The sequence below is a fragment of the Lepus europaeus genome, chromosome 18, assembly GCF_033115175.1.
Source record: "Lepus europaeus isolate LE1 chromosome 18, mLepTim1.pri, whole genome shotgun sequence".
NCBI lineage: Eukaryota > Metazoa > Chordata > Mammalia > Lagomorpha > Leporidae > Lepus > Lepus europaeus.
Genome location: NC_084844.1, coordinates 64,690,890 through 64,703,232, shown reverse-complemented (window position 1 = coordinate 64,703,232; position 12,343 = coordinate 64,690,890). Strand labels below are relative to the sequence as shown.

At 46.1% G+C, this 12,343-nt stretch overlaps 1 protein-coding gene across 3 annotated transcripts in view; it reads left to right on the top strand.

The window, feature by feature from the left end:
• Positions 1-12,343, top strand: part of LOC133776989 (zinc finger protein 345-like) — a 37,803-nt gene that overhangs the window by 4,232 nt on the left and 21,228 nt on the right. For 2 of the 3 annotated variants that reach the window (XM_062216349.1, XM_062216350.1), the window contains exon 1: positions 2,761-2,965. The gene's annotated coding sequence lies outside the window, so the exon portion shown is untranslated. Of the gene's footprint in view, positions 1-2,760; positions 2,966-12,343 lie in introns of those variants that run through there. The other variant, XM_062216348.1, reaches the window with a different exon arrangement.

Sequence of the window (12,343 nt, the reverse complement as noted above, 5' to 3'; positions counted from 1 at the left end):
TGAGTCCCAGCTACTGCAGTTCTTACCCACTCCCTGCTGGGAAAAGCAGCATAAGATGGCCCAAGTGCTTGGTCCTCTGCCCCTACATGGGAGACCTGGAGGAAGCTCCTGGCTTCAGCCTGACCCAGCCCTGACCACTGTGGCCATTTAGGGAGTGAACTAGCAGATGGAAGACCTCTCTCTGCAACTCTGCCTTTCAAATAAGTAAAACATCATGTTGTACACCCTTTTCCAGGCAGTTGTACAGCTGGGGGTTGTAGCTTCTTGTATATTTTGGATAATAAGAGTTTTGGTTTGAAAGCAAGCTCATCTGAAACAAAGATCACTCATTATCCTTCATTAGAGAAGGGAGCTCTGCTCTTTGAAAGTGAAAATCAGAAGCTGTAACATGTGATGAGCTCCACCTGCCAGGTCTGGGGATACTTAGTTGAAAGCCAGGACACCAGGAAAGGAAGCTTTTCAGATTCCCTGGCCCTTGCTTTAGTCTTATATCTTTACTTCCTTTGTTGCTTCTTGGTGCCAAGGGTGTACACTTTATGCTGAAATGAGGAATTTGGTCTTACCTCTTTGGGGGTTTTTTCTATGAAGACTGTATATATTTACCGTGGTTTTAAGGATAGCTTCTGGGGTGGGTGGATTTTTCAGAAGTTTTCACAAGCCAGCCAAAAGCCTATATTTTCTTCACAGAATTCAGTTTTTAAAAAAGGCTTCAATACAGCCAGACCATCTGTAGGGAGGGAAAAGTAGAAAAAAAAAGCATGTGAAATATGAAGAACCGAATGATCAAATAATCCCTTGTGCTTTTCTAGTAATAGGATTAGCTATTTTCTAGTTTTTACTCAATCCTGTAGTCCTGAGGATTTAGCTCTTTAAAGACAAAGATGCCAGTAGGCAAAATACTTAAGTTGGTGCCATACTACTAAAACATAAATACTTCAGTTTGTTTTTAATGCCAAAATGTATTTGTAGGAGAGGCACAAATCGTCAGGGAACTAAGTCTCTTGCAAACACTGCCTGCAATGAAAAGCATCCTCAGCCTCCACCAAGAGCACTGCCATTGCAGAGCTGAAGGGTGATTTATCTCCCCCACCTGAAGTGAATATGCTGAGAAATAAAGGGAGATAAACAGGCCTTCTAGGTTAAGTCTCATTCCCCTTGGTGAGCTGCTCGTGTGTGTTTGAGGACACAACATTTCTGCACTCTTGAGGTACTTGCAATAGATTAAATTCAAGACTAATTCACATTTGCAGGCCAGCAGCTCCTGGAATGCTTCTGACCACAGCAGTGCTTCCTTCGGGGAAGGTCTGCAAGAGCAGTTCTGTAGTGAGTTGTGCTCAGAGCAGTTCCCCTCCCAGCTCAGCAGTGAGCTGTTCAGATTGCAAACACAGGAATCTCAACTTACTTGATGAAAGTTTGCTACGTGCTTTTCTTGCCAACTGTGGCCTTCCCAGGAGTGGTGGAGTTTTGAGGTAGCTCAATCGTGTCTTCCAATCTTTTACTCTTAAAAAAAAAGTACATTTCACTAAATGACCATCCTTGAGTACACTACTGACCTGAATGCATTTTTACCAAATAAAGTCGTCCAATAGCTACAAACAAACCAAAAGCCAAGAGCAGGCTTACCAACCTAATATTAAACTCAGCACCGAATTACTGAGCAGTTTCATGTGTTCCTCATAAAGTAAGTGCTGCTGTGAGGACTAAAGATAGGACTGCCCAAATTTTAATTTTCAATACACTGCACAGCTAATAAAGCAGATGCTGTCTCTGGCCCACAAAAGGGGACAGTTTCCCTGCAAGGTTAACCGCAATCGGGAGACATTTCACACCTGATGGAACCCGCAGCGGGACTACCTTGAGCCAGCTCCTCTGCTTCCCTTTCCACCTTCGGTCCTGGACGGGCCAGAGACCACGCACAGGAGGTGCCACCGGCTCACCCGTGCCCCCCTGTAACCCACAACGCTCCTGGGAGGCAGATGCCACAGAATAGTGATTTGTTCCATGGTTGTCACTGCGTGAGATCAGCCCATCATGAGAAAACGTCCGAAATTGAGCTCAATGGCCAAGAACGTAACACCACCCACGTCACCCGCACACACCGCAACTACCAGCTGCCCGCCAATGACCTTTATAGCCGGCCAGGCATGGGGCAAGTCTGGCAGCGCCGGTCCTGTCCCAGGACAGGGAGGATTGGTCCGAGGCCCCTGGCCGGGCGGAGCCTGAGCCGCCCTGCAGCAGATTCTGGAAGCAAGGGAGCTGCTGATAGCTGAGGCCAGGCTCAGAGTGCACTCAGGGAGACGCCACGCCCGGCAGGGGCGCTGGGGCCCTGGACTTTCCCAGGCTGCAGTCCTGGGGCGGAGGCTGGCTTAGCCCTTCTTCCCCAGCCCTGCCCTCAAGTGGAGCAGGGTTCCCATGGGGGCAGCTTCCTTCACGGGAGGGCCTCGATTCAGGGTGCTGGCCTGCAGCCTTCCGGGAGGGAGTAGGAGACAGCGACTTTGTCAGGAGGCGACACCCGAGCTGGGCCTGCTTTTTGGGACAGCTCTGGATGCATGTCCGTGTGTGCCTGGACCTGCGGGGCTGCCTCTCGCCTCCTGGAGGATCTGGGAGCCGGGTGTCCTGGTGGCGGGGGCGGGAGGGCGATGAACTGAGCTCACCCTGGGTGCACCAGGCTCTTTGGAGCCTTTGAGAGTCGAGGTCACCTCCTGAGTCACTCCTGGTCCGTTTGGGATTTGCCAGAACCCTGAATTAGGGGTGTGGTGGAGGTGGTAGTGGTTGACTTCAATGCACTTTATTTGCGAATTCTTCAAACACAGTTTCTCCCTACTCTTGCAGGCTTTCAGGTGATTGACGAGGACAGAGTCCCTAAGCTGCGAAGAGACTGAATTTTGGAAACTACGTCCAGAACTCCACAGTGTGTATTTAGGTGCTCTTCCCTCAGGCCTGCAGGCGGACAGCAAGAGCAACAGTAAGATATTAATTACTGTAGATACTCCCCGTTCTTTACAGTAGACCTGCCAAAAGAGAATGGGGGATGTGTGCTTGAACAGTGGAACCAGTCAGCATGCTAGGGTGAGCTGCCCAAGCGCTTGTACCCCTGCACCCACATGGGAGACCCAGAGGAAGCTCCTGATTTCCTGGCTTCAGATCGGCCCAATCTCTGGCCATTGCAGCCATTTAGGGAATGAACCAGCAGATGGAAGACCCCTTTTCTCTCTCTGCCTCTCTCTTTGTAACTCTACCTCTCAAATAAATAAATAAAATCTTTTAAAAAATGTAATTGAATGTTAAGTGATGTGAGGATAGGGCAATACAGAGATTCCCAAATTTTAGTTTAATACTTTTGACAAATACTCCCCAGTTACTTAAAGGAAGAGCAACTCCTTGTGTGCCTGCTGCAACCTTGCCACCATTTGAAGGGGAAGAGCTCATTGCCTGCCCTGAGGGGCAGTGCTGCATCCCCCTCAGGTGTGTTCACATGACTGTTGGACTGTCACTTCCCTAATGAGAGGATTAGAGCTGGCAGAGGGCCCAAGACAATTCTTTATATTTATTTCCTACAGTCAGATTCTTTATACCTATTTAAGTGCTATAGTAGTTACTATGCATAACCAGAGCAGCCATTCTCCCAGCCTCTTATTTGTGACAAGTTCAATAGTTTGTAGTGATTCCCCCCACCATGGAAATCAGTTTGTATTTATTTCTGTGAAGGATATCAAAACCAGGGTGCACTGTCCTCAAGGGACTTATGGATCTACAAATCTTCAAAATGGGTTTATAAATAATAAAATAGCAAAAAATTTGAGGACAGTTTTTACAGCATCAATCTTCAATTGTTAAACAAAGATATTTTTGTGTAAACAGAACAAAATTATATGGACATTCACAGTTACATTTTTTTTTTGACAGGCAGAGTTAGTGAGAGAGGGAGAGACAGAGAAAGGTCTTCCCTCTATTGGTTCACCCCCAAATGGCTGCTATGGCTGGCACCTGTGCCGATCCGAAGCCAGGAGCCAGGTACTTCCTCCTGGTCTCCCATGCAGGTGCAGGGCCCAAGCACCTGGGCCATCATCCACTGCCTTCCTGGACCACAGCAGAGAGCTGAACTGGAAAAGGAGCAACCGGGATGGAATCGGTGCCCCAACTGGTACTAGAACCCAGTGTGCCAGCACCGCAGGCAGAGGATTAGCCTAGTGAGCCACAGCACTGACCACATTCACAGTTACATTAACAACAAAGATGTATGGGATTTGCTCACCCTGTCACCATCCGCCTACTTGTTGGCCCCCGAGGACTGCTGAGGCTCTCTTCTGTACTGGGAGATAGCATTCCAGAGTCTGCCGCTATGAAAGCAACAAGAGAGGTGTCAGGAACCTTTTAGCAAAAGTGACTTCAAAAAGTTTGTGGAAAAATAAAAAAATGTAGGGGCATCTGTTCATAGTGGGTCAGGCTTGTGCACCTGGGAGGCAGCAGATGATGGCTTAAAGGCTTGGAGTTCCTGGCTGGGCCAGCCCCAGCTGTTATGGACATCTGGAAAATAAAGCAGTGGATGGAGGATCTCAGTTGCTGTCTTTCAAGTTTTTTTTTAAGGTGTTAAGTTCAAAAATAACTAAATAAATTGTGAGAGCTACACATAATTCATACTATGTATATTCCATATGCATGGCTTTCAGTTTCTTTGTACCTTTTTTTTTAAGATGGCAGAGAGAGGTAGGGAGATAGATCTTCTATCTGATGGCTCACTCGCCAGGTGCATGCAATAGCTGGGGCAGCTGGTCCAGGTAGAAGTCATGAGCCAAGAATGCCCTCTGAGTCTCCCACATGGGTGGCAGGGGCCCAAGCACATAAGTCAACATCTGCTGCATTAGCAGAAAGCTGAAGCAGAGCAACCAGGACTGAACTGGAGCTCCCCTATGGGATGTCCACATCGCAAAAAGTGGCTAAACCTGCTGCTTGACAATGCTGGCCCTTACACCTATCTTTGAATTCCGTGTTCCACAAACTCTTTGTATAATAGAAATGTTCTCTGCATGTTTGGAGGTGGCTCTTGGGTGCCAGTGGTGGAGGAAGTGGTCTACAGGGAGGTAGCACAGTGCTGCAGGAGAACAAGGGTGCAGGTACTGCCTGCTGGCATCTCATGCTTTGCCCCCTTAGAGCAAGGTGTGGATGGCAGGAGGCTGAACCATTTACCTTCCTGCTTCAGACTTTGCCCATCTGTCCTGCAATTCCAGCCACATCTTGGCAATCCTGGCAAAATGCCTGACTGGTGGGGAGGTGGAGAAGCTCATCTGACCAAGCTCCAGCAAAGGGAATTAATTTAGAAAGTTATCAGTGTGCTTTCTACTGCTTTAAGGCATATTCACATGGACAAAGTAACATTCTATTGTACAAACCATTCTGAGGCTCTTAGCAGAGTAAAAATATCTTAGATCCTCATCAGTGAAATCTTTAGGAATGTCAGAAAGCCTGTAACCTTCTTCAGTGACCTGAACCAGACGAGATCTGTAAGGGCAGAACTGCTCAGCAGCCACACTGCAGGGATAGGTATCTTTCCGATGATATCTTCATCTGCTCCTTGTGGTTGAAGCCATTGTATGAGCTCTTGATCTGCTTTCTGCCCTGGGAGGTCCTAGGGTGCTCTATATCATCTGTAAAGATTCAAAATTTTTTGTATATTAATGTCTAATCATAAAATTTCCAAAGTGACAAGCTGGATGTAATAAACTATGCCAGACTGCAAAAAAAATACAAACATGGTATATTGTCTATAAAGTACAGAGGTAAATCTGTATTATAGAGATACACATCTCTACACATATCTCTATTTCTTTCACCTCTGAAAGTCTACATTAAGCTCTCGATGGAATGATTAATTAGGAATAGATTTCATATACTTAATTTTGTAATCAGTGAACTAGAAATAATTATTGTAGTATTGAGGATTGTACTGACTAAAACAGTATGTTTATTCCATGTTAAATACCATCATCGTATCTTTGGATTCCTTTTGTCCTACTACTTAGATATTCACAGGAGAGGGGAGGTGGGAGGAAAACCCAAGATCCATCAGGGTGGAAGGGGAATATCAGAGGCTGTGGTTCTATTGTACTGCAGCATTTGTTCTGGAAGAACACATTAATGGACCCAGATTTTTCTAAGGTAACTGAGTGCCTATTTTCTCCTGTACACTTGTCTGTAGTATTACATTTTCATTTATGTAAAAGTTTATTTTCTTCAAATAAAATATTAATTTGGATGAAAATGAAGATATTAAGGAATTCTCAGAATGGGTCTGTGGCAGCCCTCCTTGGCTTTGTTTTTAGGCACTTATATCAGAAAAGAAAAGATAGAAAAGTACATTTTGGGTTCTTTTCCTCTCTACCATGACAGTCTTTGGTTAAGATTTGTCATTTTGTCATATTTGATTCTCTAGACTCCCTGAAAAATGCCCTACTTCATTAGATGGAGTCCTTGTCTCACCATGGCATTGAAAAGTTTAAAATGTTCCAGCTTTGCATTTAGCTAGGTCATGGACACATGCCATGGCACTTGCCAGCCAAGTGTATCAGGGACATCATCTCAATCGGACTTACTCGCATTAAAAAAAAGGAGCTGCAGATCCTTCCAGTGAAAGTGGAGAGGAGCAGGAGCTGCAGAACATTGCCAGGAGTGGCTGTGCCGTGGGATGTCATGTGGTGGCTGGTGTCTGGGGTACTGGTTCTGCAGAAGACAGGGTTTATGGGGGCCAGTGCTGTGGCGTAGCGGGTAAGGCTGCTGCCTGCAGTGCCAGCATCCCATATGGGCACCAGTTCGAGCCCCGGCTGCTCCACTTCTGATTCAGCTGTGCTATGATCTGAGAAAGCAGTAGAAGATGGCCCAAGTCCTTGGACCCCTGAACCCATGTGGGAGACCTGAAAGAAGCTCCTGGCTCCTGGCTTTGGTTCAGCTCAGCTCCAGCCATTGTGGCCAATTGGAGTAAAGCAGCAGATGGAAGATCTTTCTCTCTCTCTCTCTCTGCCTCTCCTCTCTCTGTGCCTCTCCTCTCTCTGTGCAACTCTGACTTTCAAATAAATAAATAAATCTTTTAAAAAAAGAGTTTATGCTTACTGGTAGTGGTCATGGAAAATATATGGGATATTTTGCAGCAAGATTTGGGATTAATTTTCCAAACCCTGAACCTCCTAGAGATTAGAATACATTTCTAATGCATAACTTCCTCTTATGCTTAATTAGGTTTTTGTTTTGAATTGTTTTTGATGAAACAGCAAGGAATTCTGAGTTATAGACTTCCTATTTCAGAGACAGGAAAACATTAATGCCTGCATTATAATTAAATAATGCCTATCACCCTTTCTTAAGCAACAAATGATCATAGATTCTCTCTTTGCTAATAATTAATGAGCATGGAGATTCTTTCCACTGTAACCACTCTCCCACCTACACTCCCTCCCCTCTTCCTCCTTCCTCTCCTATTGACATGGAATGCCTTACATAGCTAGGGTGAACATTTAACCCGCTTGGCCCTAGATGTTTATACACTTCAACTCTGTGTCATTATTAATATGCCCTTTTTATGACCAAGCTTATGTCAGAACAACAAATTATATATTCACCTAATACTGACAGTCATCAAATCAAATTTTATTTTCTTCTCTATTAGGCAGTTCTTGAGGGGCAGAAATATTTATTTTGTATATCATTTATTCATTCAACTAAAAGACTGACTGTCAAGATGCTGAGTTTTAGTGTCAAAGCAAGTGTTTCTAGACCCCATGAAGTTTACAGTCTGGCAAGAAAGAGCAATCTACCCAAAGAATATTGTCTTTCATAGTGAATGGTGGTGTGAAGTCAGTGGATAAAGATTTAAGCATTCTTAATCCAGCACCAACTCTAATCCCATGATCTCTAATTGAGAGAAGTAATCAGAGATATAGAACCCCATGTTACCCAGTTATCTCTTTGAATTTCTGCTTAAAAATAAAACATATCAAACAACACACAAATACCTAGCACTGCAAATTTACATACTATCTTGATATTAAAAATAAGAAAAAATTACCATGAAATAATAGAAACTTTGAATCTCCTTTGTTTTCTTTTTTATTTATTTTTTGACAGGCAGAGTGGACAGTGAGAGAGAGAGAGACAGAGAGAAAGGTCTTCCTTTTTGCCGTTGGTTCACGCTCCAATGGCCGCCGCGGCCGGCGCACTGCGCCGATCAGATGGCAGGAGCCAGGTGCCTATCCTGGTCTCCCATGGGGTGCAGGGCCCAAGGACCTGGGCCATCCTCCACTGCACTCCCTGGCCACAGCAGAGAGCTGGCCTGGAAGAGGGGCAACCGGGACAGAATCCGGCGTCCCGACCGGGACTAGAACCTGGTGTGCTAGCGCCGCAATGAGGAGGATTAGCCTGTTGAGCCACGGCGCTGGCCAAATCTCCTTTGTTTTCTAGACAAGTTATAATCCTCTGTGGTTCTTTACAGTTTAAATTATTTTTGTAGGTACTCTTTGTATCTCTCACATTTTTTCCCTATGAGAAATCAGATTTTAAAAACTGAGACCCAAGACAAAAGAAAGATTTTTAAAACTAGTATTATATGTTGATTAGCTCTTTAAAAAAGATTTATTTATTTATTTGAAAGTCGGAGTTACACAGAGTAGAAGGGGAGAGAGAGAGAGAGAGACATCTTCCATCTTTTGGTTCACTCAACAATTAGTCACAATGGCTGGAGCTGTACTGATCTGATGCCAGCAGCCAGGAGCTTCTTCTGGGTCTCCCACACAGGTGCAGCTGCCCAAGGATTTGGGCCATCTTCCACCACTTTCCCTGGCCATAGTAGAGAGCTGGATTGAAAGCAGAGTAGCCGGGACTCAACCTCCACCCATATGGAATGTCAATGCTGGTGGCAGCTTTACCTGCTATGCCACAGCGCTGGCCCCTTGATTGGCCTTTAACTTAGACTTTTTAATGATATTAAAAAACACCATGTTTTTCCAAGCTCTTTCCATTCAGTTTCTCCTTTGTAAACTCCAGATAATACTGTCCCCAGAATTAATTGAAGGTATATAAATGATATAAGGCATTTAACCCCTTAACCTGTCTTCTTGAATATTCAGCTATGTTAGCTCTGTGTCCATTCCTCTGTTTGTCTCCGTACTAGATGAATAAAAAGACAGTGTAAAATGATTTGAAAAGAACTATAAGGGGTCAGTGCTGTGGCACTGCTGCCAATTGGGGAGTGAACTAGCCGACGGAAAACCTCTCTCTCTCTCGCTGCCTCTCCTCTGTAACTCTGGCTTCCAAATAAATAAATAAATCTTAAAAGAACTGTAAACACAAATAAAAATTGTATTCTCAAAACTGGATGTTAAACCATGCCTTCTACACCTCTCTTAAAAGTTACATTCTACCATAGTCATTTATGATTTCTAGGGCCAAAGCAGTAAATAAGATTTTTCTGGAAGAGACAGAGGTTATGAGGGAGCCAGGATTTGGGGTCAGTAGCAGCAGTGGGTGTCACTCTTTAAGATTTTGATTCAGGAAAGGAAGAACAGCAACTGATCCTTGAGATGTTGGGGTGGGAAGGAAAGGAAGGAGGGACTTAACAAAAGCAAATGCCCTCTGGTTGTGGGCACCCACCCCAGCCTGCACCCCTTGGGGAGGGCCAGCTGGTGTCTGTAGGGATGCTGTGGCCTGGACTCCATTTCCCAGAGTCCCCAGGAGCTCCGATGTAATCTGCCTTCCGAATGCCTGTGGGCATGCGCGTGCTAGTGCCCGCCCAAGGGTTGGACCAGAGGGAGTTCATTCCCTGGTGGAGGTCTGCCCTGGGGGCTGTGTTACTCCTCCTGCATTTACTGCATCTCCTGCTCTGCACGTGCGATCCCAGGCAGTTTCCGAGTGCTCACCCAGAGCCTGCCTCCTGCTGCTGCTTCCCTCTTCATTGTCCGCCTGTGGGTCCCTCGTGCCAGGGACTCTTTCTGCCCCACTCTCCCCGCTTCGCTCCCCGTGGTTCCGGAAGAAAGGGTACCTACTCCTGGGACTTTCTGAAGCAGGTTTGGGGTACAGGAATGGGCAGGGAGGCGTGTGGGACAAGGGTGGGTGCCAGGGTGGCTGGAGGCCCCCAGTGAGGCTCACTTACTTCTCAGCGATCATGGCAGCTTTCCCGAGGTCAAGGGCTGGGACCCGGGCTGTTCTGTCTCCCACCTAGGCTTCCCAGGCTCCCAGCGCCTGGCCTGTCCCTAATGTGCTTTATTTAGTGGTTACAGGAGAGGGCAGCGTTCTGGGAAACTGCACACGCAGGGCAGCTGAGAGCACAGGGAAGGAAGGCGGGGAGACTCCTGCTCTCCAGTTAAATAAGCCGGGTTTCCACCGTGGGTGGTCTCAGAATGCAGTCTGGCAGGGCCTCCTGCTGTTTCCTGGGCTGGTTCCTGCAGGGTGGGGCTGGATGGTCTTCAGCAGAGAGCCTGGGGCAGCAGAGGGGTGGGAAGGAGGATCTGACTAGGATCTGCCCCACTGTTCTCATCCTGCACCTCATCTTCCTGGTGGGGTCCCCACGGACACACCTGCTGGGTGTGGCCCTGAGTGTTCAGCTTTTTCCCAGAGGGAGCAGTGTGAAGCCTGTGTAGCAGCTTTGTGCATTGATCCCTTTCCCATATTTGATTATCAGATTTTTCCAATCTGGAATTTGAAGCTGTTACAGAAACCTGGGGTGGGAAAACTCCCTTCTTTCAAACAGGCAGAGAGACAGGGGAGGATCCAAGGAGTTTATATTAATGGCCCTAGGCTCAGCTGGAATGATTTCCTGAGAATTGAGCATTAAATTCAAGTTTCTTAGAATATGTATAGGATCACCAGCATCATACCTCAGCTGTTATAGTACTGGTGGGTTTAAATGCAGCCTACATGACTTAGGACCACATTTCCAACTATCGGTGGGTCCAGTATGTTTGTAAAAGAGATGGCAGGGACAGATTTACGAGGACAGATTTATGACTGGAGTTTTCAGAAGCAGAACTTAGGGCATCTTCACTCCCTAGACAAGATATCAGTGGGCAGCTGCTTCACTCATTAATTGTGAGCATCCACTTTTCAAGGTTTGTGTTGGATGGGGTCCATTTCTCTTTCTTTGTCTCAGGTTGTAGCTGTATTTCTTCTACAAGGCCATGGAATCATAGCTGATGATTTATTTGGCTGCTTTTCATTTTCTGTCTTCAGCTATTTCTTCTCCGGTTAGCAAGGTTGTCAACTGTTTTTACCTGCCGCTGATCCCTTTGCAAAGTGAAATGTGAACTAAAATTAATGCAAGTCTACTGTGTTGTCAATAACTGGAGTTTTTTTTTTTTTTTTTAAGATTTATTTATTGGCCGGCGCCACATCTCAATAGGCTAATCCTCCACCTGTGGTGCCAACACACCTGGTTCTAGCCCCGGTCGGGGTGCCAAATTCTGTCCCGGTTGCCCCTCTCCAGGCCAGCTCTTTGCTATGGCCTGGGCATGCAGTGGAGGATGTCCCAAGTGCTTGGGCCTTGCACCCACATGGGAAAGCAGGAGAAGCACCTGGCTCCTGGTTTCAGATCAGTGCAGTGTGCTGGCTGCAGCATGCTGGCCACGGCAGCCATTGGAAGGTGAACCAATGGCAAAGGGAGACCTTTCTCTCTGTCTCTCTCTCACTATCCACTCTGCCTGTCAAAAAAAAAAAAAAGATTTATTTATTCATTTGAAACTCAGAGATACAAAGAGAGAGGCAGGCAGAGAGAGAGAGAGAGAGAGAGAGATATCTTCCATCCAATGGTTCACTCCCCAATTGGCAGCAGCAGCTGGAGCTGTGCTGATCTGAAGCCAGTAGCCAGGAGCTTCTTCTGCATTGAAGCTGTTTGTTAAAATAATTATTTGTTTATTTGAAAGGCAGAGTTACAGAGTGGCATAAGCAGAGATAGATGGCCTAAGCTGTTTTGATACAAAACCAGGAGCCAGGAGCTTTGTCCAGGTCTCCTAGGTGGGTGCAGGAGATGAGGGATTTGGGCCATCTTCTACTGTTTTCCCAGGCCACAGCAGAGAGCTGGATGGGAAGTGGAGCAGCCAGGATCCCAACTGGCACCCATATGGGATGCTGACACTGCAGGAAGTAGCTTAACCCACTATGCAACAGTGCTGCCCAATAACTGGAGCTCTTTTAATCTGAGTTTGCATAAAGTGGAGAATTACAGCATCATAAATACAGATAAGTAACAGTTTTTCTCTGCCTAGTACTTTACAGTTACCCAGTGATCCACTGAGACTCTTATATTCCACACTGTGTAATTAAGAAGGGCACTTATTTGTCTTATTTTGGGTTCTGTGTTTAAACC